Below are 27,438 nucleotides of genomic sequence, written 5' to 3' on the forward strand. Positions count from 1 at the left end.
CATGGTGGCCCCGGGACAAGCAACAGATGTTTTCATGATGCCTCCAGAACACACATGGCAAAAGGTTAATATGGTCGAGGGAAAAAATGTTAATGCTGGAACCACAAAATAACATGAGACAAATGGCACGATTAGGAGATGAACTTCACAGCTAATAAATCTGATAAATGATTCCTTGGTTTTACAGGGAGATAAAAATGGTTCACATGGGACCTAAAACCAAAACTTTACTTTCAAAGTCTGATGCATACTGTAACTCTAATAAGATGGTAACACAAAATTCGGTCATGCTAAATGAGAAAAAAAAAAAAAAAAAGGACGACAAAGTAGATGGTCCAGCGCTGGAATCATTATGCGATGCATATAAAACATTTTCAAAAAGGGCCAATAGACCTAGCATAAGAACTCTCCATTCCACATTCATCCTGCTGGGGTTTGGTGCTTGGAAAAGTCACAGGCGACTCAGAAATGCACGCATTAAGGACCGTGATTGAAAACAAATGGAGTGAAAAGCCTACTTAACATGGTTTTCCGCTAGTGATTCTTTTAAGAAAAAAAAAAAACTAAAAAGGAAACGTCACCATTCTACCTAATGCATTTGTTAGAAAAATGTTAAATTAAGTCATTTGCAGTCAAAATGAACAAATTGGAGGTCTGCCTAGGTGCACCGATGGCTCACCCTATACACGTTCCAACAAGTGTGGTCTGGCTAAGGAGATAGCTAATTGACTATTGTTTCTTCCATTGCTTGTCCATTAGGATAAATCCAGCTTGTGGACACTGAACCTTTCAAAGACAAAGAGCTGAATTAATTTTGTACTTCTACAGCGCTTAATAAATCTGACACTGTCTGGTGGTTTTCTTCATTTTCGACCACCTGACAGCTACTGTGATCTCAAGTTTCAGAGAACCTATTTTCGGGTGTAAAATTAACAGCAATAAAACAAGCTAAATGGAATATGACCAAATCACAGAGCTCGTCCTATCATGGAATTTCAAAAAGAGTCCTGGGAGCATGTTGGAGAGGATTTGTATTCTGTGCATAAATTCAAAAGGCTGCTCAGAATCAGAGGCATTCATTTAATATCAAAACAAATATGATGCCACTTCATTTGCAGAAGCAAGCAGCCTTCCTATCACCAAGGAGCAGCCCTGTATGGACGAGGCTCCTCACGGTAAAGGCTCAGGACCTTTTCTTTCTTAGGCTGACATTTGTATTGAATCAAGTAAGTTCTTCTTCATAATTTTTCTTTTCTAATGGATTCCCCCCCCCGTATCTGTTTGTGGTGGGGGCGGGGTGGGGAAGAGAAAAGCAAAGGGCAGCAAAACCAGCCTTAAGTGCTTGGCAAATGATCTTCCTGAATCTGGACCTCATAAATCCTATAAAATGTTATATTTCAACAATAGGCTGCAAAAGCTTTTCTCTCTGCAATGATGAAGCCTAGCTTCAAAATTTATAGTTTCATCTCAGAAATGGACTGTAAAAAGAGACTGACCTAGCTGTCTATCAACTAAGCCTGACAATAGCAAATAAGGTGTGAGCTTTCAATGCCAAATACACATTTAATATTAAAATTCTCAGATTAAACATTGCAAAGGGGTTTCCTCTGCAACACGTGCTGATGGCAGTGGTGATAGATGGAGTCTGGGTTGTCATAGCAATGTCCAGACCCTGAGGTGACATTTCTTTCACTAGCTACTGTGAGGGTCTTATTTTTCTAATACTGCCTATTCAGAGGGATGCTATTCTATTAGGGGTAAGGGTTAGTCGATTAAAATCAGATCTAAACAGATGTGGCTTAGTTCTGTGCTTAAAAGACCCAGGTGTGTAATCATGCATTTTTGTCAAGAGGGGTATAAAAACGTGCATCCAAATACGTCTTGATAAATCCAAATAGATTTTTTTGAGGGAAGAAATGGAGGTTGATTCCAGTAACTGTTCCTCCTGGTAATGGAACAAGGCTGAGACAGAACAAAAACTTCTAATGGTAATTTGGAACAGACCTGAGCTTCCATAAAAATGCTTTACCTCACTAGGAAGCTAAGAAGTTCAAAGTGAAATGATAAGGTCCTATTTTTCACCCAATTAGCAAAGATTTACGGGAGGAAAAAGAGATACTATTCAATGTTGTCAGGTATGGGGTGCAATGAACTCTCCCCTACATTGCTGGTGGAAGCATTGCTTCAATTTTCCTGGAAAATTGTTGGCACTATGTTGTAAGCCCTTGATGCAATTCCCTGTTAGGAATCTTAAGGAAATAATCCAAGCTATGTAGGAAGATGTATGTACAGAAATGCTTATCAGGGAGTAATTTATAACACTGAAAACTTTGAAATGCCCTAACTGTCTAGCATTAAGGAAAAGGTTACATAAATTAAGGTACAGTTATGCAGCGGTGTTTTACGTAACCAGTAAGAGGGATGGTTTTGAAAAGATTAACTGGCACAAGAAAAGAGCACAGTACAATGACAAAAAGGCAAGAAACCAAAATTTATATATGCCTGTAAATATTACATATGTATATAAATGTGGCAGCACTAGGCATAAACACAAATTATCTATTTTATATACAGTGATATACTCAGAGACAAGACCGGAAATAAGCCTCTAAAATGTTAAGGATGGTCAAGTCTAGATTGTGGGATAATGGGTGATTTGATTTTTGTTTTCTGCTTTAACTTTTTGGTTACTAAATTTAATGAAAAATACTTGTTATAGAAAATTTAGAAAATAACAGTGTATCTTTAACAAAAATATAAAAGGAAGGTTTATAACATTGGAGCCAGAACTGATCATCCTGCGGTCAAAATTTGGTATGTACTAAGGGGGTAGTTGGGGAAGGAGTTTTTCTTCTATTAGATTTAGTTTCCTCCTCTTCTTTACTTAGGAAGAAAGGTAGTGGTGATAACGTAGTGGGATTGTGAAAGTGCTTTTGTACTCCGTAAAGAAAGCTACATATACTAGTTACTTTAAATTTCACATAGCGAGGAAGAGAGAGAAAGCATTTCACTGGGGACTATGCGAGGTTGTGGATTAGGTTTACAGAAATACAAATTTGGTAGTGGAGGGGTCATTTAAATTTAACAAAGGGAAAAATAGTTCCCCACTCATAAGGTGTCAGACCGAATCGCAAATTTAAAACTATATACTCAAAATGGCACGTTGGGAAATGTATAGGAAAGAAGCATTTCAGTGAGCGCATGCCGCCTTCCTGCTGAATGTTATTCCAGCTTTTACTAACGGTGTAAGATACCATCAGCAATAATGAGTGAAACATGCCCTACTGGCGGGCGGCAGAGAACCAGTAGCGTATAAACAATTTGGTATTGTAAAATCCTCTAATGGAGCTTAATAAGAGAGTGAACATTTAGACACAACAGGGCTGAGACAAGATGTGACAGTTACCATAACACAGAATCTCATTACTTCGTTTGTCATCTGACTCATAAATAGAATTTTAAGTTTGTTTGTATTTTTCATAAGCGATTCATGAAAAATTAGCCTGAGATTTGAAAGGCAGAATATTGTAGTGTGTAATATGATAAATTTATGAAAGACGTCCTCTTTTTATTAATAGAATGGAGAGTTTTTAGAGGTTGAAAATTACCATGGGAGTGGATTATAATGGGAGACTACGGGGGGATTATATAGTGGGAAAACTATCATGGGAGACTTCCTAGCCCGGAACTCTCTCTCTCTCTCTCTCTTTTTTTTTTATAAGCTTCTCAAGGAGTAACTGGCATTTGTAAAAACGCCAAGCTTCTGGCTCTGATGGGTCACTTCAACTCTCATTTTTGGTCATTCTCTTTCTTTTTAAAACTTGTTGGTCATTGGTTGCCGTTTCCTCAACTCCAAGGAGCTGTTCATTTCTCTATTCATTTCTGTCCCTTTCTTTTCCCTCTATTCAGCTTCTCATGCTCCCACTCGTCTCCCTTCCCCCTTCTGGGGCTCACAGAACCCTAGGACTGGGAGGGGTGTCTAGAGCTCATCCTTCCCTCGATTTCTTTGGCTATACCATATGTTTGAGGACTATCCAAGGTTTCAAATGGCGTTCCACAGAACCTGAGAACTATGGGGCCACTTTTCAGCATCTTGTTTTGCCCCACTTGGCTTCTGCTTCTGGGAATTTTAAGCAGCAAGTAAGTTTTAAGAATAGAGAATTATTATTCCTTGGGAATGTAATAGGTGAGGTTTTGAGAGAGACAAACACATAGAAATCAACGTAATTTGTTTAGCCTCCCTTTTATGATACAGATTATATCATATGTGTCATCGCACTCTATATGACACAAAATATTTATTATAAAACTCAATATGATGGCCCCTATGTACTCCAAAATCAAAACTTCATTGTTTTAACAATGGACAAAATTTATCCTATTTTACTGATTCTTTATAAAGTTAACATCTTGGCTCTATTAAGAAAATGAGGACAACTTTGAAAGGCACTAAAGAGAAAGTGTGTGTGTGTGCGTGCATGTGTGTGTGCGTGTGATATGTGTGCATAAATCCAGAGAAGGTTTGGTTTTTCTTCTGACCTTTCCATGACTTCGTGAGTTAAGCTGACAACTCAAATTATACAGTTTACATATCCTCTGTTACCTTCAGAGAATAACAATATGCATTAATCTATTTTCACCTTTCAAAAACCAGCACAAGAGAAAGATATCTAATTCCAAGACTCTAAAGGCATTGTTGGCTAGAGGGAAGCCCCGCTAAACAAAAGAGCCCTCAGACACACTGAACACTGACAGAGACCAACCTCGTTCTTTTTTGTTCCAAGTAAGCTGAGTGATGATTCCCTCTTCTCTACAACTGTGTATCACTGGGTTAGTGATGCTTTTGTAAAGAGGGTTTGACAACAATGGAGAGTCTCCTGCCTGCTAAACAAAAACTGACAACTCCATTTGAAAGCTGTCCCTGGATGTATTTTACACGCAGAAATTATCTGTGACAGTCCCAATCAAAATAAAGTTTCATTTCACTTGGAACACAAATGGACGATACAGTATGTTACCTTAAATGTTACTGTTTTGCCCAATTAATGGTTAAGGTATTTTCTAGGGAGTTTCTCATAGGTTACTGTTTTTAAACTTAGAAAATAACAGTAGGTTTTCACTGATCATGCCCTTTTTGTGTAAGCTAATGCCTGTAACTTAAGAAAAACGATGTATGTAGAAACAGAGATTGAATATATCGATTTGAAAACCTAGCTCTGGTTACATAAAACGAAGTGTGTAAATGTAAAATGAGAAACCACATTTCTTCTATACGTGTGGCTCCACAGGTATACGTGGGCAACCCTACCATGGCCAACAACATCAACACGGATCCACCCACAAAGACGAAACTGTAAACAACACTTCTAGTCTCTGAATTAAAGGGTATGATCAAGGATACAACTTGCAATTTGTCAAATGTCAGACTACAGGGATCAATGCTCCCTTCTGATATCTGATACACATCATTCCTGGGCTTGAAAAACCACAACAGACGTTGTTTTAAAGAATATTTTCATGTCCACCTGTCTCTTATAGGCCAGAGTGCTAAGAAGTCTATGTAAGAGTTTCCCATAGTTTGATGGTAAATTCCATACAATTTTTCATACTATTTAATATAGACCCAAACATTACTTTCTCTACCTCGGCCCACAGAGGACCCTATAAACTCTCAGAAGGCAGGGCCACAGCTATTTGAAACTTCATCAGTTTTACTGGTGCATCTTCAATAGATTCTAGGCCAGAGAGCCTAAGTGGGAAAGGGGGAAGGGTACGGAGACTGCCCTGGAGATACTGAGAATGACTTGCCTGGATTCCTATATTCCATCTCTTTCATTCAACGATAATATCAAAACCTTGCCCTTTCTTGAAAGGTTTTGATATTATTGTTGAATGAAAGAGATTCTCTTTTATCTTTTTTAAGGGAACATTTCTGTACAAACAAGTAAAGTTTATAATAGCACAGTTACAAATTTTGTTATTCAATTGCTGTAAAAGAAATATCACAAAGTGTGTGTGTGTGTGTGTGTGTGTGTGTGTGTGTGTGTGTCTAAAATTCCATTGCCAAAAGCTTTTTACAATCTCATAACCCAAGTTCTCATTATCTAAGGACAGGACCACCTGGATAACAGACAAAAGAGATTTCCAGTGTGAGAGCTTAGGGAGGTTCACACTAATGTTTTAATTCTTGAAATCTGGGTTAGGGTAAAGCATTCCTGCAGCAGTGAGCACAGGGAGCATGAGAATGGATCCCTGGTGCTATGGTTAACAAGGAAGGTAGCAAAGAGGCCTGAGATGGTCAGAGAAGGGAACCTCAAAGGGAGCTAAGGGGCCTCGTAAAACAAATGATAATAACATTAAGGATTTATTTTTTATTTGATTATTAAAGCTACTGTGGAGAGGAATAAGAAAGGACAGGCCACTGCTGGGAGCAGATGCTTTGACATGATAACAGCACCAGAGAAAAGGCAGAGCAACCTGAACTCCTATTTTGCTTCCATTAAAGAATCGCAGAACCATATAATTTTGGAGCTGGAAAGAAGTGCCGAGATCACTTAGTCCCACCCTCCCATCTTTACAGATGGGGAAAGATGCAGAGACATTAAGTGACTCATCTGATATCTCCATCAAGGGAAGGCAGAAGAGAGGCAGTAAGGAAAACGATGGTAAGAGGGAGAGGAAAATACACGATTCAAGATGCTTTAAAGGCATCCCAGTTGCCAGTACTCACAAATTATGTCCACAGCTTTGAAAGAGCTGGGAGGTGTGTCCCTAGAAGCATAGATGGTATCTCTGAGAAATTACAGACCATGGAAGAAGTGTTCAGATACTTGAGGTGAGCTAATCACAGCCAATTTTTTTTTAATGGCCAAAGCAAACTCTAGAAAACTAGAGGTCAGTAAGTTTGGTGCTCATTTCCAGCAAAATTCTCTGAATGTAACGGTAGAGGTGACTAGAGATCAACAAGAGTCAGTGACAAATATTAAGTATGGGAAAGAGAGTTACAAAAATGTAATTGCCAACAAGAGCCTTTTCTCTTGGTGGAGCAGCCATATTGGGCTGACTGTAGCTTCTGAATAGTAACCACTCTTTGTGTCCTTAAGAAGTGTTTGAGGCAGACACCAGATGGAGGAAACAGTGACTTGTGTGTCCTGGGAAGTCTTTCACCTAGGGGAACTTGGTGAGGAGGCATTTCCTGACAGAAGTAGGATATGGCACCCCAATCTTGAGAGACAAGGACCAGGAGAAACCTGGAGGATCACCGAAACTCAAGCATCAGAGCAGATGAGAGAGGAGAGACACCCAGAAGGAGGCTGTGCTGACCAGGAGGCCAGACAAGTCATCCTAGCCTGGAGGCCGGCCAGCCCAAGAGTGTGACAAGAAAGCTCTGTGACCTTAAAGTCATGCAGCTAAGAGTGGAGCCACTTGGATTCATTCATTTATTCAATACCTATTTATTGAACACCAGATGCCTTAGGAATTGTGCTGGGATTAGAAATTAAATATAGTTCCTGCTTTAAGATCTCATTGAGGAAATAAATGATGTCTGGGCTAAATTCTGAATAACACAAACGGCCTCACCTGGAAAACCAAAACCAAAACCAAAACAATACAAACAGGTACAGAGAGAAATGGCACTATGGTCAATTAGAGCAGTGGTCTTGGGTCATCCAACTAAGGTTGGGGGCCTTAGAAAGTGGGGAGCAAAGGGGCAAGAAGAGCGTCAGACAGAGAGCTGTGTTTTGAGAGGTGTTTGCAGAAGGCAATGCATGTCGGGGCAGAAGAAAACGTTCCCTAGTTCCGCTACTGTAGCACCCCCGATTGAGCCTTATCCAGCTTAGAGCAGCATGTCAAAGGGGAAGCACAATGGATCGAGAGGAGTTTGTGAGAATGTTGGGCCCCACAGCATTTTCTCACTGGGGAAATGCAGAGTACAGACATGACAGCCAAAGCTTCCATTGGCTACCAAAGATCCATTCTCGTGGATCTTCCTGGGAAAGAGTCTGGGTGTGGGGCTAAGGGAGATGGAAGCCTCAAGAAGGAACCCTAGATTTCTAGCTTGAGCAAGTAGGTACATAATGGTGCTCTATGTGGACATGTCACGGTCACAAAATTGCAGCTACAGTAGGCAAGAAAGGCTTGTAATTAAAAGTGGGTATGAATTAAGTGAAGACCAAGTCTGTCATTATGAAATCCTAGAGACATGACATCTTGAAAGGATGAGCAGTTTAACAAGAATAAGAGTTAAACCCAAGGAAAGAGAAGGTTCGGCTCTAAAGCACTTTCTTCACTATTCCTGGCCAGAATGAATACCGTTGGTGAGGGAGGAAGGATTGCATTAAATGAGAATCGCATGGGTGTTATACTGTTGTAATTAGTTACCTTCTGCCTGAGTTAGCTGCTGACAAACCTTTATGTGTGGGGACTACCCGTACTCCTGTCTGAAGGCCAGGCTCCATTCTTCTGTCTCAGGTAGAGCCTTGTAGGCTGAGCTAGATCACTGGTTCTGTCTTCCTTCCAGGCAAAACAAGGACAGATCTGGAATGAGATTAGACTTGCGCCTTGTCTAGCTCAGCCCTTTTTGAGGTTACCTCACTGCATAGCAGCTGACACTTAAGTTGGGGTACCTCTTAAGGTAGAGCCGCAGATTTGTCTGGTCCCTGGGAATGGAAATGTATTGTTTCCATGTCTTTTTCTTACTCTAGTCTGTAAACTCTGTGAAAGAAGGGGAAGTGGTCCTTACCTAGCAGCACTTGGGGGTTTAACACAAGAAAGAGTTTTCTGCCGTGGGAGCTAGACTTAAATGAGAGGGTCTGCCCATTACCCTGGACTCCGTATCTGGAAAACTTCAAACTGAAGCATCAGCCACCACTGGAAGTACGCTGAAGGGATTCTGGCATGTCCAATATGGCAGCCAATAGTCACATGCGGCTACTGAACACTTGAAATGCGCTAGTCCAAACTGAGAAGGGCTGTAAAGTGTAAAATACACACCAGATGTTGAAGACTTGGTATGACAAAGGAGTGTAAAATAGTTCTATAATAACTGTTTTGGACATGTGTTGAAATTATATTTTGCATATATTTGGTTAAATAAAATATATTATAAAATTACTTTTACTTTTTTAAATGAGGCTGCTAAAAATTTAAAATTAAATATGTAGTTAACATTATATTTCTGTTGGACAGAGCTGCTCTAAACTAAGGTCAAGCAGCCCCACTGTCCTGACATCAGGTTGGGCTTAGGGATTCTGTTTTTTTTTTCCCCCTAAGATTTTATTTATTTATTTGAGAGAGAGAGAAAATGAGATAGAGAGCACAAGAGGGGGAGGGTCAGAGGGAGAAGCCGACTCCCTGCTGAGCAGGAAGCCCAATGTGGGGCTCGATCCTGGGACTCCAGGACCATGACCTGAGCTAAAGACAGTCGCCCAACCAACTGAGCCACCCAGGCGCCCAAGGGATTCTGTTCTTTATTTGACTGTTTCCCACATAGAGAAGAAAGTCTCATTAATTGAGAACATCTTCCCATTTATTATGATTCAGTGACATTTTCCATAATTAATAAATATGCAACCCAACCCCCAGAAAAAAAATTCTTGTTTTCTCTCTCTTCACTGTTATAAATGGTTCTAGTGGTGTCAACTTTTGTTGTTGTTGTTCAAAAAAAGGAATACATAATTTCATCTAAAATACTGGCATTTGAACAAAACATCCAAAAGGACATACTGAAGAAACTTTTGTGTTTGTTCAGGGCGCAGGTCAATGAAGATGATATCCTTTATCAGAGGAGTTAAGATAGAATTTAGTTAAAATGTTACCAGTCCACAAATGATACATAATTGTAATATAACTACCTTTAAATCAAATGATGGAATAAGCAGAGCCCTGGAGACTCTTAACTGAATGGCGTGTGGTGGGAACAATGGATTACTTATTCGTAGTGGTAAAACTTTTCTGGGCAGGTTTGTAACAGCACTTGAGGAAAGAAATTCAAATTTATGCCTATTCAACTATGGAGACAGAGCATGTTGCTAAGGTGCAAGAGGCTTCTCGGAGTCCAGCAAGAGGTCACCACATGGACACGGAGGCTGAGGGCCGCATTTACAATACCAGTACACAAACAGAAAGCCATACTCTCCCCTCCAAGAAATGGAATCTGAGCAAGGAATATTCTGGCCTGTAACGGAGTGAGCTTTCTTGGCCAACTCACAGGTATGAGGAACTGACAGCTGAAACTTCAGAAGGTTTTCAAGAGATTTGCCACATATTTATTTTACAGGATTTAAAAAATCAATACCAATTAAGCACTGCCTTATTCTAGTCCGCACCCCAGCTAATCACAGTGTGGTGCCCGGGACCAGCAGAGTGAGCGTCACCGTCACCGGGGAACTTGTTAGAAATGCAGAACCTCAGGCCCACCTTGGCTCACTGGAATCAAAATCTGCATTTTAACAAGACCCCCTGGTGATCTGAATGCAGTGCTTTGAAAAGCCAAGCTCTTCCTTTGTAGAAATAGGCTTTTTGGTCACAGCTGCTTCCTTTCTGTCTGGAAAACCCCATGGAAGGTGACCTCCCTCTTCTTACTGTGCTTATGAAAAGAGCACCAGCGAGTTAGGGATCCTGGTTGGAGGTAGCTTCCAACCCGTTGCTGGTCAATTAATGCAGCTTTTAGCTACAATTATTGGACATCACTGCTCCCCAGATGCTTCTGGCATCTGTGAACACAGTTTTTACCCTGTCCTTTCAACAGCACAGGTTTTCTCCCAGAAGTACCTGTTTTTTTTTTTTTTTTCCTTTTGCATCAATTCGATTTTCACCGGAATGGAAAAGCTTTGAATTATCAGTTTTTCTAAAGCAAACCACTATTGGCTTTTTTTTTTTTTTTAAGGGGAAGGGACTTGCCCCTCAACTGCCCATAATTGCAGCGAGGACTGTGACTGGCCTGGGGACTATTATTCAGCAGCGCTATTACCTTCCACAAGCGAAGTTTATAGAGTTGGATCTCAGACACATGGGAGAAAAAAAGAGTCCAGAATGAGACAGAACTCTGGGGAAAGAAAATAATTTTTAAAAATGAATAGAGTGGTCAACACGGCACGGTGGTTAAGTGTCTAGGCTCTGGGCTCAGGCTAACTAGGTATAAATCCTGGCCCATCCCTAATGACATCAGGCCAGTCCCTCAACTTCTCAGCAACTCGGGTTCCTCATTTGTACCTTGGGGACAGTAGTAGTACCACCCGGTCAGGTGGTCAGGACGTGAAATGATCCATGCAAAGCAATCAGTACAGCGTCCAGCCATAGCAAATTCTCAGTAATGTTTAGTGTTGGCTGTTATTAATCATCCTTGGTTTTATTACTTATCAACATATACCATTCAGTTTCTGAGTTATAGGCCACGAGGCCAAACTTCAGTGGTGTCTAACTCAATAGGTAGCTGAAAATGTAATAAAACAGCTTCTTTCAAACATGCTAAAATGTCCAGTGGCTCTCCTTGTCTTTAGACCAGGAGGAAAACGATTCTGACTTCTTAGCGATCTCACAAAATCATACCGTTACAATGGTGCACCTACATAGCGTCACCGTGACAAGGTGCACCGGTGATCCTCAAGCAGCCCAGTGTTGACTAATTAACTTCTCAAGGCTTTCAAGGGGTCTCCTGGGTGTTTTACAGGGTCCACCGAGCCAAAGAAGGCTGGAGAAGAGGAAATAGGATTAACTTCTTGATTGGAAGGGTGATTAAACACTGGAACAGGATACCCAGGGAGGCTGCAGGATGTCCTTCTCTAGGGAACACTGAAACAGGAGACACAACTGTCTGGCTTGCATGATGTGGGTCTTCTGCCTGGGAGCAGGGAACTGAAACTAGTCAACTCAAAAAGAAAAATTACATTTTGATGTTAGCGTTTTTACAAAATAGGTAGAAGTGATTTCCTTTCCAATTTATAGGAAAATACACTCCTGATTGTGCACGCCCCTCCCTGCCCACCATTGCCTAGATTCCTAACTCCCCTCCTTGACCCCTCTGACTGTATTTAGCATGGCTGTGATTTATGTGTTGCCATGCCTGTGTCTTCTCTACTAGACTATGTGGTCCCTGAGGCTGGGACACTGTCACTGCATAGGCACACACAGATACCTGGTGCAGAAGTCGAGGAGGGTGGACACTTAATTGCACAGTCGGGAAGGCATTTAAAAAAAGCCTTTGACATTCTCCCACACACAACTTTGGGGTAGCTCATTCATTCATTCATTTATTCAATATTTATTGAGTTGAGCTATGACAAATGAATTCAAAAATATTTTTTCCAATGCCTCCTACGCACAAAGTAAACCTTTCCCCAAAGAACCCACGGTAGAGCGAGAGGAACAAAATGCATTTATTTTTTTTAACCTCCAAGAGGGCTAGCAGTTTCAGACTTAAAGAAGTATCAACTCCAGGTTGAAAACAATATCCTGCGATTCTTTGCCTCTCTTACAGAATTAGAGTAGCTTCTTAAAAACCCCAAGGGTTCCGCCTACTCTAACTCAGAGCTATGCAACGTGTAGAAAAATAAAATATGCCTGGCTACCTGGGATGAAGGTTTTAGATGACTATCCCTCAATATAACACTTTTCTAGTCTGTTTTCCATCTTGGCAGCTTTTATTCCAAAGGAACATCCCTGGGGCTACTGCGTGGCTGCATGGCATGTGAAAGGAGTGGGTTCCCCTACCTCAGGAGGCCCGCTTTGTTAAAATGCTCTCTTGGTAAACAGAAAAGCCACAATCTATCAGGATTGCAGTTCAGCATGCAAGTGACTGGCCTATAAACATAATTTTTTAACAGCTTTTCTTCAGCAACTCTGACTGTTTAATTAATCTTCAGCCATTAACCATTCATTTAAAATGCCACTTACGAAATCTTAATTTTGCACATTATCAGCTGGTTCACAAATAGCTAAACCATGAGCAGAAGCATAATGATCTCTCTCTCCCTGTTCTTAGAGCTCACCAAGCTTATAGCCAATTTTGGCTTCTTAATTAACCATATGCATATAAGCACTTAAATTAAATGACAGGGTTTTTTTTTTAAAGAATTAATGTGCAGTGAAATGTTAATACTGACATCATTCTGCCTTTTGAAGCGCCCGAAGGCAGTGCCTGGCCAGGCCCCGACTACTGTGGATGCCCAAAGGTGATACAGGTGTGAGAACCTTCCCATTTCAGTTTAGTTCTCCTTACTGACTACACCCTTGCAATGATATTTTGCATCCATTGTTCAAATTCTCCAACTTTTATGTTTTAAGAAAACTAAGAGATGTCATCCCCAAGACATGCTTTAGCATGAGGCATTCAGAAACAACAAATCCAGCAGCGCATCCTTTTTCAGTGGTTGACCCCAATTAGGTGAGTTAGTTCAAACCAAATAAGAGGGCAGGGAAGGATATTCAGGGCAAAAAAATAATTGTCAGCTGATGTTGAAATGACTTTCTCTCTAACTAGGCCTCTGATTGATTATTAGAGCCCACAGAGAAATTACTTGCAATTTTACAGGCGCCAGCCAGGGTCAGGGACCAAGTTAAAAACTGGGTGCAGAATTGTTCAGGATAGTTCATCACAGTACATGGAAGGCTTTGACCCGTGAGCCAGTGCCTGGTTCCTATCCGAGATTTGATGCCTAGCCCCCATCAAAACCACCTCCAAACTTCAGGGACTAGACTATGAGTCTGTAACTGATTTGACTGGTGGCAGTAACAGACATTACATTTTGGAGAATTATGGTAATCTTGGGCATTTTTCTTTTTCTAGTATTCAAATACAGAGATTCCAAGGACAGGCATAAATAAGGAATCACAAATGAGAATTATGTTGCATCATCTACTAAAACTCCATGCTCCTGGAATGAGGAAAATTGTTAAGAGTGTTCATTAAAAATGTTTTACAACACTGTGGGAGTGAAAATGGGAAAAATAGCAGACCGTTTTCTGAATCACAATGTGAATTGAGGTACAACACCTCTGAATTCATTAGACACGTAGTGTAGGTGACACATCAGTGGTTACAAGACTCATTTTAGTTATATTATACCTTTGCAAATTACTGAAGCTGGTTTTGACTGAGAATTCATGTGCAGGTGTCAAAAAAAAAACATTGACTGTAATTAGAAACAGAAATGTACTGATTGACGAAAGAACTTAGAACCAAACATGCGCATAAACAATTTGAGTCTCAGCAAACTTGGCATTTTGTAATCCTGTTAGCAATTCAGTTTTTAATCCAAGTAAGTACTTAAAATACAAGCATATCTTGACTCTGCAATTTCTGAGGCTGGATTCCAAGAGAATGACAGTTTATCTTCCTAGAAGACTTTTCAGGCTGAAAGGAATCATGAGAGCTTTCCAAAGACTAATGTATAAAATCCGCTGAGCTACATCCATTCTGTGATTCCTTCACTGATCGTCCATTCACTGAACAATCATGTCTTGGGTACCTACTCTGTGCTAAGCTCCGGGAACGCAGTTCTTTCAGGTCAGTCTCGCTCACAAAAAGGTAAGGTCCCATTAGGCAGATGTAGTAGTCACCCCCAGAGTTTAGTTTTGATTTTAGTATGTTCACTTCAAAAACTCCCTGAGCAATTTTCCTTTGAGTTAAGGAACCAAAGGTGACTGGCAAATTGTAGAAAGAAGGACGACACCTTAACCTAGTGACTTACCCTGGTATGGAAGCCAGCTAGCGGCATCCCTGCCCCAGGCAGCTTGTTAGAAATGTCAGCTTCAGGGCTCCGTCTCAGACCTACTAAATCAGAAACTCTGTGGTTCAACAAGTCTTCCAGGTGATTCCACAAGCTCAAGTTTGAGAACCATTACCTTGGATGCTTCAAAGTTGATCTTTAGCTGCAGAAGCATACATGTATCAGATTAATAAGGCATCTCAAAGCCCTGAGAGTGAGTGATGGGTGGGAAATGGGTTAGGTCTCTGGGAGTGGGGACGCATGTCCCTGAATAAGTTGAGAGTGATGGGCACCCTCAGATGTGGTGGAAAAAATGGGAACATTTTCTATGTTGTGATCTGTGTTAGGGCATACCTCTTGGTCCAACAAAGGAAAGGTACCATGCAGACTGATGAATGCATCCGATTACTAAACCTCTTTGTTCTCTACCTGGTGTCAGTAAGAGAAACTTCTTTCACTTCTTCACATAAGCCAAGCTCCTTTCCACATCAGGATTTTCTCCCCCTGCTGCTCTTTTGTCTGAAATGCCTTTCATTCCCCTTTTACCACCAAACTCCTCTTAACTACTCACTCTTCTTGTCTCAACTTAAATGTCATTTTCTCAGTTAATCCTTTCTTGATCCTTCACAATGTCACATATGTTTAGAGCACACTGTGCCTCTCCTTAGTAGTACTTAATTAAGGAGTGGTTATAATTAAGTATTTAATTTTGTCTCTGCCAGTATATCTTAAGTTCCATGACAGTAAGGACTTCGTTCAAATCTTACTCAATAAACATTTGTTGAATGAATGGGGATTTTTTTTCTTTTTTTTGGAAACTTTATTTTCCATCAGCCTTAGTTCCATTTTGTTTGCCTTTGTGGAAGAGCAGCTTAAGACCCCTCGGTAGTTGTTCCTATCCATTCAGTGGCCTGAGCAGCGGGAGCTGTGGACCAGTCTTCAGTGGTCGGCTGAGTGCTCCAGTCCTCAGGAGGGAACTGCTGAAGAGGCACCGAGGGCCCCTGCTCACCTTCAGACCAGTCTGCAACCTCAGGTTGAATAGCAGTGAATCTAGGAGCAGGAGCCGTCCATTCACGCGGAAATTCCTCCTTGGTCACAGCCTTCTCAGCAGCGGCCTGCTCTTCCTTTTCAATCTCTTCAGGACCCTGTAGAAGTTCAGATCAGGCACGACCTCCCATGGGTGCTCACGGGAAATGGTGCCACGCATGCGCAGAACTTCCCTGGCCAGCATCTACCACAGCAGACCCACTGAGTGAGCTCCTTTGTTGCAAGGCATGGCGATGTCCATATGGTGCAGGGGAGAGTCTGTGTTACACAGAGCGGTAGTAGGCAGGTTAACGTAAGATGCCTCTGTGAGAGGCTGGTGATCAGTCCTGGGATCAGTAGCCACCAGAAGTCCCGGCTCCCAGATCTCTGCCTTGATCGGATTAGTGAAACTTCCAGCAATAGGAGTGGTTCCAGTAGCCGCAGTGAACTTCAGCATAGCTCACTGGCCTGTATTCCTGGATGATATGACACTGACATCAGCTGACTTTTCAATGGCAACAATGGCATGAGCTGCCAGCAGAAGCTTCTCCCAGGTTCTCTTCAGATTTATGATGTAAATACCATCCCTTTTCCTTTTGTAGATGTACCGTTCCATTTGGAAGTCAAGGCTGGTGCCACCTAAGTGGGTTCCTGCTGCAAGGAATTTGAAAACATCTTCCTCCTCCATTTGCAGGGGATCAAGGGCTCTGGACATTGTGAAAGTTTCCCTTTAAGTTACGATGGGAATGCAAAACAACACCGTAGGGACCCCTCCCCAGGTAGTACAGAAAAGCTGAATGGGGATTATTAAACAGTAAATTTTATGGAACTCACATGAGTGTTAAAGAATCATGTTTCCTAAGCCCTGGCCTGGGAACTAAACTGGTTCAGGACACATCTTCAGTGGTTCCTGGATTCCCCTTTTCTTATATTTTTAGACATTTCTATTCTCTACTTTTTCACCTGACTGATCTAGCGAAAGAGAGGGCATCTTAACCAATAGCGGTAGAAAAATAAGAAAAAAAAATGACTAAAATTTGAGCACTCAATTTGAGGCCACGCTGCAGGCATGACACACATTAACTCTTCAAGTGTCCAATTATCCTATGAGACATGGAATCATTTTCACCCTAGAGGTGAAGAGAGGCTCAAAGATGTTAACATACTATCGCCAAGGACCACAGAGTGGTAGAATTAAGACATACACCTAGGATTTATACCCAACTTCAAATTCTATGCTTTGAAAACATGAGGAGAAAGATAATCTCAAGAGAAGTAATAAACAGACAGTTAAATACTGCTCAAGAGGCAACACAATATATGTAAAATGTCTCAATACTGAGCATATATTAGGTGTAATATTTATTTAATAAATACTATTAGGAGCTACCATCACCATCGTCATCACTGTCATCATCCTTAGTCTTGAAAATCCTCATAAATATTTTGCTTCTAGAGCCCAAAACTCACATCTGAACAGACTCTGGGCAGACTTTATTTGATATAGCTAAGTTTGGAGAAATTCTCTCACAGAAAAAAAAAATGACCCAAAAGGAAATGTATGAATTGAGCCTCTTCAAAACTGCATGTAGACTCCAATGATCTGAAAATTACTACTGAAGTCTACTGTTTTATATTTCTTGTTTTCCAGTGAATTAGTTTTGAGACTCAGAAATCACATACACTTGTGAAAGTTCTTTTCCAGACTCAAGACTGGAATTAAGCACACCTAAGTCTTTTGGTACTATAATGTCCCAAATTTCTAGGACACTTAGATCTAGTTCTGCTTCTTTTTCTTGGCATTTCTTAGTTTTCACTCACATAAGTACCCAGATAAACCAGTTTTTAAGACACTTGCCAGCTTTCACCAACACAGGCCTCACTGCTGAAAGAACAAGGCAGGAACAAAGCTGCAGCAGGGAGAAGCTGGGGTAGGCGTGGAGCCCTGCCCGATTAGCTATTCTTTGTGGAAGAACACAGGGGCATGAATTGCAGGAGAAAACAAACCTGTCCTCCCTCTTGCTAAATGTGGTCACCAAAATGGTGAGGATGGCCTACAGGGTCCCTGAGTGAGAGCATGGGAGGAGAGAGAACCTTTGGAAATGCTACCGAGGTAAAGGTTCGTGAGACCAATGCTCAAGAGCAGAGAGTGACTGCTATTCTGTGGGGCAGCAACAAGAAAGACCAACATGACAAAAATTGAATGCTAATGACCAATCTCTTCTCCAAAAGCAGTATATATTTAAATTTAAATATAAAATCATTTATGAGTGCCTACTATATACCAGGCCCTACACAAGTGGCTTTCATATATATTAGTTCTTTTAGCCCATTAGCAACAAAGTCTATTGACTATACATGTACATTACCATAACATTAATTCTTAGCATTAAAAATGGATAAGGGAGTTCTATTTTTGGTAATAGTAGGAGACTCTGCCATATTCTCATTTTCATGAGTAGAACAGGAATAGCTGCACAGAGATGAGAGGAAAACAAACAAACAAACAAACAAACCCCCAAAACCTGCTTGGAGACTTTGGAGAACCAAAGGAGCCAGAACGTGAGGGACCAAGAATGATTCTGAAAAGTAGATAAGCACATTGAATTGAGCATAATATTCTGTGGCACTTTTCTCTGCAAGTCTTTTGCTAATTCATAAATGGTACAGAATCAGATGCTAAAAAAAAAAAATGAGCAGACTTAAAGGCTAAGAGACTTGGAGACTAAGAAGAGATTCTGACATTCTCATAGGATTGGCAAGACAGAAATTAGAGTCCATGGTCTGCTAAGAAAGAAGGGTCTGAGTAAACAACTCAGATTAACAGTTAGGAATACAAAAAGGCTACATTCCAGGAGTAAGAATAAATTACAAATAGGCTATCTCTTATAACAACTAAAACCCAGCTTCCAGTCATCTAACTCTAAGACTAGAATAAATCAATATGACCCTAATCTGCTTGTCAGAAAGCAAAGTACATCCTCTGGAAAAAGATAACATCAGCTTGAGTTTATTTCTACAATTTTCAAGTACTATGTCTAGCATTCAATCAATGCATACCAGGAGATAGGACCAAAGGACTGAAAACAAAGTGGAAATCAAACAATTTAAATAGACTCAGAGCTAATCCAGATATTTCATTATTAGACATGGTTCTCAAAATAACTGTAATTAATATGTTCAAGAAAAAGATGAGAAGATGGAGAATTTCATCATAGAAGTATAATCTCAGGTAAATCAAATGGACACACTAAAACTGAAAATCACCATAACTAAAATTAGGAGCTCAATAAATGGGTTTAATAGAAGACTGGATGCAGCTGAAGGCAAGATTAGTATACTGGAAGACAAAGCATTCAAAAATAACCAAACTGAATTACAGGTTAAATGAAGAAGAAGAAGGAGGAGGAGGAGGAGAAAGCAAGAAACAGATACCTGTACAAAAAGATCTAATATTTTTACATCGAGTACCAAAAGAAAAGACAGAAAATGGGACAGAAACAATATTTGAAGAGATATTGGCTGAGAATTTTCCAAAATTGATGAAAAACAGATTTAAGAAGCTCTACAAACCCTTACCCAGTTTTAAACACAGCAACACATACATATATGCACACACACACACATAGGCACATAACACTGAAACTGCTGAAAACCAAAGACAGAAAAATTTTAAAGCAACTGAAGACAAAAAGTATCTTCAAAGGAATAGCTAACAACAGACTTTGGTGAAAACACTGAAAGCCAGAAAATAAGGGGATGATATTTTTAAAATATTAAAAGAAGAAAAAGATCTGATAACTATATACCCAGAGAAAATATTCTCAAAAAGATAAAGATAAAATAAAAAAAATTTATAAAGAAATAAAAATGGAGAGGATTTGCTACATTACAAGAAGTACTAGGGAAATTATAAAGGGTAAAAGGAGTAATATTCCAGACAGAAACAAAGATATTCAGAAAGAAATAAAGAAAAATAGAAACAGTTAAACAAATAGTGGGGCACCTGGGTGGCTCAGTAGGTTGAGAGTCTGACTCTTGGTTTTAGCTCAGGTCATGATCTCAGGGTCATGAGACTGAGCTCCATGTTGGGCTCTGCACTCAGCTTGGACTTTGCTCGAGATTCTTTCCCTCTCCCTCCCCTTCTGCTCCTCCCTCTGCTCTCTCTCTCAAGTAAATAAATAAATAAAATCTTAAAAAAATAGTTACCATATAAAACAATAATTATAGTATACTTTACAGCTCAAAACAGATGTCTATTTAAAATATATGAAAACATAGCCTAAAAAGTAGGAGGGATTAAATGTAAAGTATTCCAAGTTTTATGTATTATTTAGGAAATGATAAAAGTACTAATTTATTTTGAAATACAATAAATCAGGAATGTATATTATAATATTTTGAGTAATAAAGGTACCTAAAAGGAGAATATAAGATTGCATAACAAACTCACAGAGGTAAAAAAAAAAAAAAAAAAATTGAATCATACAAAATTCTTGATTAATACACTTTAAAAAAAAGAAAGGAGAGAAAGATAAACATAGAATGGGTGGAAAAGTAGGAAATGGAGAATAAGTTAGAGGTTTAAACCAAATTATATCTGCAGTATCATTAAATGTAAACAGACTAAATACTACAATTAAAACACAAATTGTCTGGATATCAAAACAAAACCAAATTTAATTATAGGTCTCTTATAAAAGACACACTTTAAATATAAGGATCCAGAAATGATGAAAGTAAAGAGATGAAAAATATATATTAAGCAAAAATTAAGCAAAAGAAAGATGGTAAAGCTATAACAATATCAGACAGAGTAGACTTGGAAGCACTAGTCATTACTAGGGAATAAAGGAAGATGAGTCATGATGATAAAAGGGTCAATCCCACAGGAATTCATGACATTCCTAAATTTTGTGAACCTAATAACAAGCTGCAAAATATATAAAGCCAAAATTGACAAGACTAAAAGGAGCAATTAATAAATCCACAATCATAGGAAGCTATTTTAACTTTAACCAAAACGGGCTAAAACTATAAGTCAACAACAGAAAGATAATAGGAAAGTCTCCCATCATTTGGAAATGAAACAACACACTTGTAAATAGTTCATGGATCAAAGAAGTCTCAAGGAAAAATTAAAAAACAAACAAACAAACATTGAACTGAATGAAATGCAAGCACAACATACCAAATATATAGGGTACAGCTAAAGCAGAGCAGGAGGGAAATTAATAGCATTAAATGCTTTCATTAGAAAAAAAGAAAGGCCCAAATATAAAATCTAAACTCCTACTTTAAGAAACAAAACAAAACAAAAAACCCAACAAAGCAAGCAGAAGAAAGGAAGTAATAAAGAACAGAAATCAATAAAATAGGAGACAGAAAAACAGAGAAAATTAATAAAACAAAGTAGCTTCATTTTTGAAAAAATCAATAAAACTGACAAAGCTCCAACAAGACTGACAAAGTAAAAAAAAAGAAGAGACAAATTACAAATATCAGGAATGAAACAGAGGATGATATTACAACAGACTCTGCAGTTCAATAAGAGAACATCTTAATAAAAGAACAATAAGGAAGTGCTATGAACAACTCCACACATAAATTTGACAACTTAAGTGAACCAACTCCTAGAAAAGTGAAAGCTACCACAATTCACATAATAGTATAGGAATAGTCTATAGGAATAATCCTCTAATTATTAAGGGCATCAAATTTATAATTAAAAACGTCCCAAAAAAGAAACCTCTAAGCCTAGATGGTTTCTCCGGAGAATTCTACCAAATGTTTAAAGAAGTAACACTAGTTATATACAATTTCTTCCAGAAAAAGAAGAGATGACACTTCCCTTCCCATTCAATGAAGCCAGTGAACCCTGGTACCAAAGCCAATGAGAGTACAAAAGAAAACAAAATGAAACTACTGATCAATATCTCTCATGAATGTAGATGCAAAAAAAAATTTTTTTTAAAGATTTTATTTATTTATTTGACAGAGAGAGATAGTGAGAGAGGGAACACAAGGAGGGGGTAGTGGGAGAGGGAGAAGCAGGCTTCCCACTGAGCAGGGAGCCTGATGGGTGGGCTCGATCCAAGGACCCTGGGATCATGACCTGAGCCGAAGGCAAACGCTTAACGACTGAGCCACCCAGGCGCCACCCCCAATTTTTTTTAAAGATTTTTATTTATTTATTTGTCAGAGAGAGAGAGAGTGAGAGCGAGAGAGAGTACAAGCAGTGGGGAGCATCAGGCAGAGGCAGAAGCAGGCTCCCTGCTGAGCAAGGAGCCCAATGTGGGACTCAATCCCAGGACCCTGAGATCATGACCTGAGCTGAAGGCAGATGCTTAACCGACTAAGCCACCCAGGTGTCCCAGATGCAAAAATTCTTATCAAAATATTAGTAAATGAAACTAAGATATGAAAAGAACTATGTGACCATGACCAAATAGGTTTTATGCCAGGATGCAAGGCTGGTTCAATGGTTGAAAAACCATAAATGTAATCCAACATGTTAACAGGCTAGAAAAGAGCAATCACATGATCATATCAGTTGAAGCAGAAAAATCATTTGATAAGGCTCAACATACATTTATGATAAAAACCCTTAGAAAACTAGAAATTAGGACAATTTCCTCAATTTGATAAATACATCGACAGAAAAACCTATGGCCAACATCATACTCAATGGGGAAAAGACCAAACGCTTTTCTCTTAAGATTAAGAACAAGTCAAGAATATTTGCTCTCACCATTGCTGTTCAACATAGTACTGGAAATTCTAGCACCAGGAAATAAAAGGCCTAACAGATAGAAAAAGAAGAAACAAAGTTTCTCTTCACACAGAAATCTGTAGATGATTATTTATAGCAGGTCTATTTGTAATAGCCCAAAACTGGAAACAATTAATATGTCACTCAATAGGTAAATGATTGAATCCACACCATGAAATATTACTCAGCAATAAATAGGAATGAACTATTGATACCTACAATAGCTTGGGTGGATCTCAAGGTCATCATGTTGTATGAAAAAAGCCAATCTCACCAGTCACCTAGTTACCCATTTACTTGATTCCATTTAGGCAGTATTCTAGAAATGACAGATTACAGAGATGCAAAACAGATGAGTGGTTGCCAGGGATTGGGGATGGAGGAAAGAAAGATGTGTATAAGGGGATAGCATGAGGAATACCTTTGTGGTGATGAAATAGTTCTGTATCTTGATTGCAGCAGTGGTGACATGTGTGATAAAATTGGCATAGAACTATACACACCTGTACCAATGTCAAATTATTGGTTTTCATGTTGCACTATAATTATATTGATGCAGCTATTGGAGAAAACTTGGTGAAGAGTACAAGGATTTCTCTGTACTATATTTGCAACTTCCTGTGCCTTTATAAAAAGTTCAAAATAAAGGGTTAAAAATAATTATAACTATATAAAATAGGACTATATATAATAACTATAAGCATAGGGTTATGAAGAAAGGAAAAAAAATACATGAAGTCATGTTGGCAAGAAATGTTCCACCAAATTAAAAAAAAATCTACTAAATGGAGAAGAACCTTTTAGAATTTTCTACCCAACTTCAATTCATTCCTAGGTGATTAATAGTAATCTTAATGTTAGGATGATATAAAATACCTAGATAGTAACACAGATAATATTAACTTAAATGATGCTTAACTGACAGATGCTGCTTTCTGTATATATGTACACAGTATGCAGTACACACACACACACACACACACACAGTTAAATTCTTCTAACAGTCTTATGTAGGCACTATGCTTATGTTCACTTTAGAGGTGAAGAAACGAAGCCAGTGGGAAGGTAGGAAAATCAGTAGAGAAAGTTGCATAAGAATATCCAGTCAGGCTTTGCTCTAAGGACGGGTATGGCTCAGGCCCAAACCATCTACTGACCCTGACATAGAAAATCCACTGCATTTGCACTGAAGAGAGTATTCCTCCCAGCTTTGTGCTCAGAGATCTTAGCAATTTGGAAAGTGAGGAGCTGAGTAATGGCCAAGTTTGAGGGAATCCAGAGTGCTTGCTCAGGATTAATTAAAAGTCTGTGTAAGATTACGTCTCTTGAATTCTATTTCTGGATGGGTTTATATCAATCCTCAGTCAGCTCTCCAGAGGGGAGGGTATTCCATAGCATATAAATATTAAAATATCTCTTTAAGATGTTGGATGTTTATGAGTGCTAACATTCAAACTATTTGTTACTGCCCTTTCTCATCCCACTGATTATTTATTGTTTGAAAAAATAAATATAGGAAAGCAATTGACCTAACAATGGCCTATTCCTGATTACACATTGCATTAAATACAGAACTTATAAAGAGGGCACTTTGGAATCTGTCTTTAACATCGGCAAAGACTGTGTAATGAAAAGGTATGTGACTTAGCCTAATAGATTAATGCAAACCACAGGTCACAAGAGGCCTGGAGTGAGTGTGGTAGATCAACACAAATCTAGCACTACTACAGAGAAGTTGGTCAAAGCCCAAGGATTCTGATATGTCCTTGTACCTCCATAGCCTTGAGTAGGGTGCTTTGCACAGGATAGGCATCTACTATTCTTTTAATGGAATGAATGAACGAATGAATGAATGAGGGACAATAGGATGTCTGGCAGGTAAGGAGCAACACACACGCTTTTTGCACATGTTTACTGGCTTCCACTATTTTTTACTGTAATCTATAGTGACAAATGCATTTTGCATCATGTCCCTGTACTCAGCTACATGTATACCTTCTGTAGATATGCACATATGTACGTTTTACATACACATAGAAACTTATTAAAAATTATTAAATAATTCTTATTATAATCTAGGTAATGATCTTTTCTACCTTATTTTCTTAAAAAAATGTTGATTGAGCTCACTACACTGTTTTCAAGATGTACTTATAGGTTACAACCTGCAGTTTGAAAAAACCTAGCATAGGTGGAAGCTCACGCATGGGTTTTGGAGTCGTATCCGGGTTGGAATCCTGGCTCTGATCACTTATTACTTGTGGCACCATAGGCAAGTTTCTTAATTTTTCTGAGCTTCCAGTTTCTCATAGGTTATCTACATTTGTCACCCTGGAAGCTGACAACTTAGGCAGACACAAGTCTAGCATAATCCCAAGAGGAGGGCTCTCAGAAGATGGAAAAGAAAAAAAAAAAAAACGTAATGAGAACATCGAGTTTTAATAGATACCTACTCTACAGGATTTCTGTTGCCTCTCTAAAGCCCCATTTCAAGGGTTCGCTATTGTTCTTGAACTAGACACTAATTATTTTATCTTAGATGATATGGCCTTTAAGAATATGGCTTATGTTGACCTTCATTTCTTGCCTCCAGCTGGCTTAATTTATGTACCACACTCCAGATCTTCTGGTATACGCAATTACTACCATAAATGCACCATGTTTTCTCTTTGGGTCTTTGCACATGCTCTTCTGCCTGCACAATTGATTTCTGCTTGTTCTTTAGGTCAGAATATATATTCCTTCAAAGAGCCTTGTTTGACCACCTAGATCTGCATTCGGTGCCCTGTCAGGAGCTCCTACAGCATCTTTGGCTTACCCTTACCACAGCATGCCACCATTAATATTCCAAAATATCAGCTGTATCCCTCAGGAGGACAGAAGACTGTATTCAGTTCTATTCTCTTTGTGTTATTTATATGTCTAAAGAAATTCTGCACACTTCCTCCCACCTCCTCTTTGTAAACTGGATAAGTTAGATAAATATACCTTAAGGATCAGGTCATTTGTTTGAAAAACAGTCCAGTCAGTTCTTAAGTGACAGCTCTAGGAAATCAGAGTAACCCTTTGGCAAGCACTCCTCAAACATGTCCACTTACTACCAGTAGGGCTGAAGATGGCAAGGGGGTGGAGGTCTTGCAGATGGATGGTCACTAAGTACCAACCCTCCTTGTCTAGCTCATGTATAATAGAGGAGAAGGTTATCTACATTTGTCACCCTGGAAGCTGACAACTTAGGCAGACACAAGTCTAGCATAATCCCAAGAGTAGGGCTCTCAGAAGATGGAAAAGAAAAAAATTAATGAGAACATCAAGTTTTAAAGAGTGGGGATGGAAGAAAGTAGAGTTAATGGTATATCAGTTATTATTAGCACTTATCTGGTCATAGAGATGGTTTCATTAAGAGATTTCTCATTATTGTTTAAAAGTCACTTAAAAATTGATGGTAATATGTTCTAAGAAAAAAAAAACTGATTGCTTTGTTCAACTGATGAATTTTAACTCTCTATGGAAATGGCATTTATCACTGGGATTCCCAAACTGAAATGAGATCACATTGGCTCTATCTGTAGAAACTAAAAACACATCTCCAAGTCATCACTGTTAAACTTCCTACACACAGCCTAGCAAAACTGTGAGTCAGACGTGAGAGCAGAAATCCATTAAACTGAAGTAGAAATAGAAGGAAAAATCACGAGAGAGAGAGTGGGGACACATACCAACAGAGGCATGAACAGTGAATGACAGAGTTGTGCCTCAGTGAGGTGCCAAATCTCTGAAATCAAGAAACTGGATATCAATTATCCTGCATTGCCCAAATAGCACGAGATATTTTCACACCCAGCTGTTCACACAGCTAGGTGGCTAGGAAGCTTTTCTATTAACACTTTTTCTATCCTTCATCACCCTTATCTTAGAATTTTCCAAAACATACTTTTCAGTGGTCATTAAAACTAAGAATTTATGTCCTCCACCTGCTTTACGTAAGTGATATTAGAAGTTACTCAGACTGAAATATTTCTGTCTCAGCTATAAAAGAGGGTCTACATAATAAGGATAGCCTCCCACAGGAAGTTAATAATATATTTGAACAGAGTACTATGTAGCATTAATCTGTAACTTTTGCATTATTAATGGAAGTGAAAACAAAAGAAGACAAGTCATCTAGAGGTAATCTCCTTGTGGTGGATGCCATGGGATGGTTCCCTACAAGCTACTTGCAACTCCTTTCTCCCTTGTCTTTGTTTAGTGAAGACGAAATACTATTTCTCAATACCTCTTGCACCTAGAGGAGATTTTAAATACAGTTTTTGCCAGGGAGAATTTGTTGGGGTCTTCTGTGTGATTTTTTCAAAGGGATGGACTTGACTGGCATATTTATCCCTTTCTCCTTGGAAAGTGGACCCAAAGCCTAGAGTTGCAACAGGTTTCTTGGAATCATGATGTAACATGAAAAAACAGTCTAACTACTGGGGAAAGCAGAGGAGAAAAATGAAAAGAGGTCACTTAGTGAAGCCCAAACCACCTAAATTCTTCAAAGGATGAGACAAATATATCGGTTGGGATTTTGGTTGTTTACAGCCAAACAGGATATGATTTGACACACTATTGTTAACGACAGCTCTTCTGGGACTCACAGAAAATTGGGCTAGTTTGTCCTGTGGACTGTGCATGAGCTTGAGCCCGAACCAAATGGAGATTCAAGGGGCGGGAAGACAGCGTTAGTTCTGATGACAAGCTTAGGGACATCTAATGAGGTAGGAATGGTTTTTAACAAGCAATCAATCGACAGAGTAGGTAAATGCGTAATAACTGTGCTTTTCACATATATAGATGATATGATTGATATAAAAGAATCTGAACTGTTTTCTCATTTCCATGCCTTTTAAACCCTCATTTTCTTTTCTGTTTCTACCTTCTAATTCTTATGAC

General features: G+C 39.2%; 1 protein-coding gene and 1 pseudogene across 8 annotated transcripts in view; both read right to left on the minus strand.

The window, feature by feature from the left end:
• PARD3B (par-3 family cell polarity regulator beta) overlaps window positions 1-27,438 on the minus strand; it is a 1,017,627-nt gene that overhangs the window by 120,448 nt on the left and 869,741 nt on the right. The window lies entirely within an intron of this gene.
• Window positions 15,581-16,449, minus strand: LOC141374661 (small ribosomal subunit protein uS2 pseudogene; annotated as a pseudogene).

The sequence above is a fragment of the Callorhinus ursinus genome, unplaced genomic scaffold, assembly GCF_003265705.2.
Source record: "Callorhinus ursinus isolate GAN/ISIS: 27379988/994484 unplaced genomic scaffold, GSC_fseal_2.0 scaffold2, whole genome shotgun sequence".
In the NCBI taxonomy this organism is placed as follows: Eukaryota; Metazoa; Chordata; class Mammalia; order Carnivora; family Otariidae; genus Callorhinus; species Callorhinus ursinus.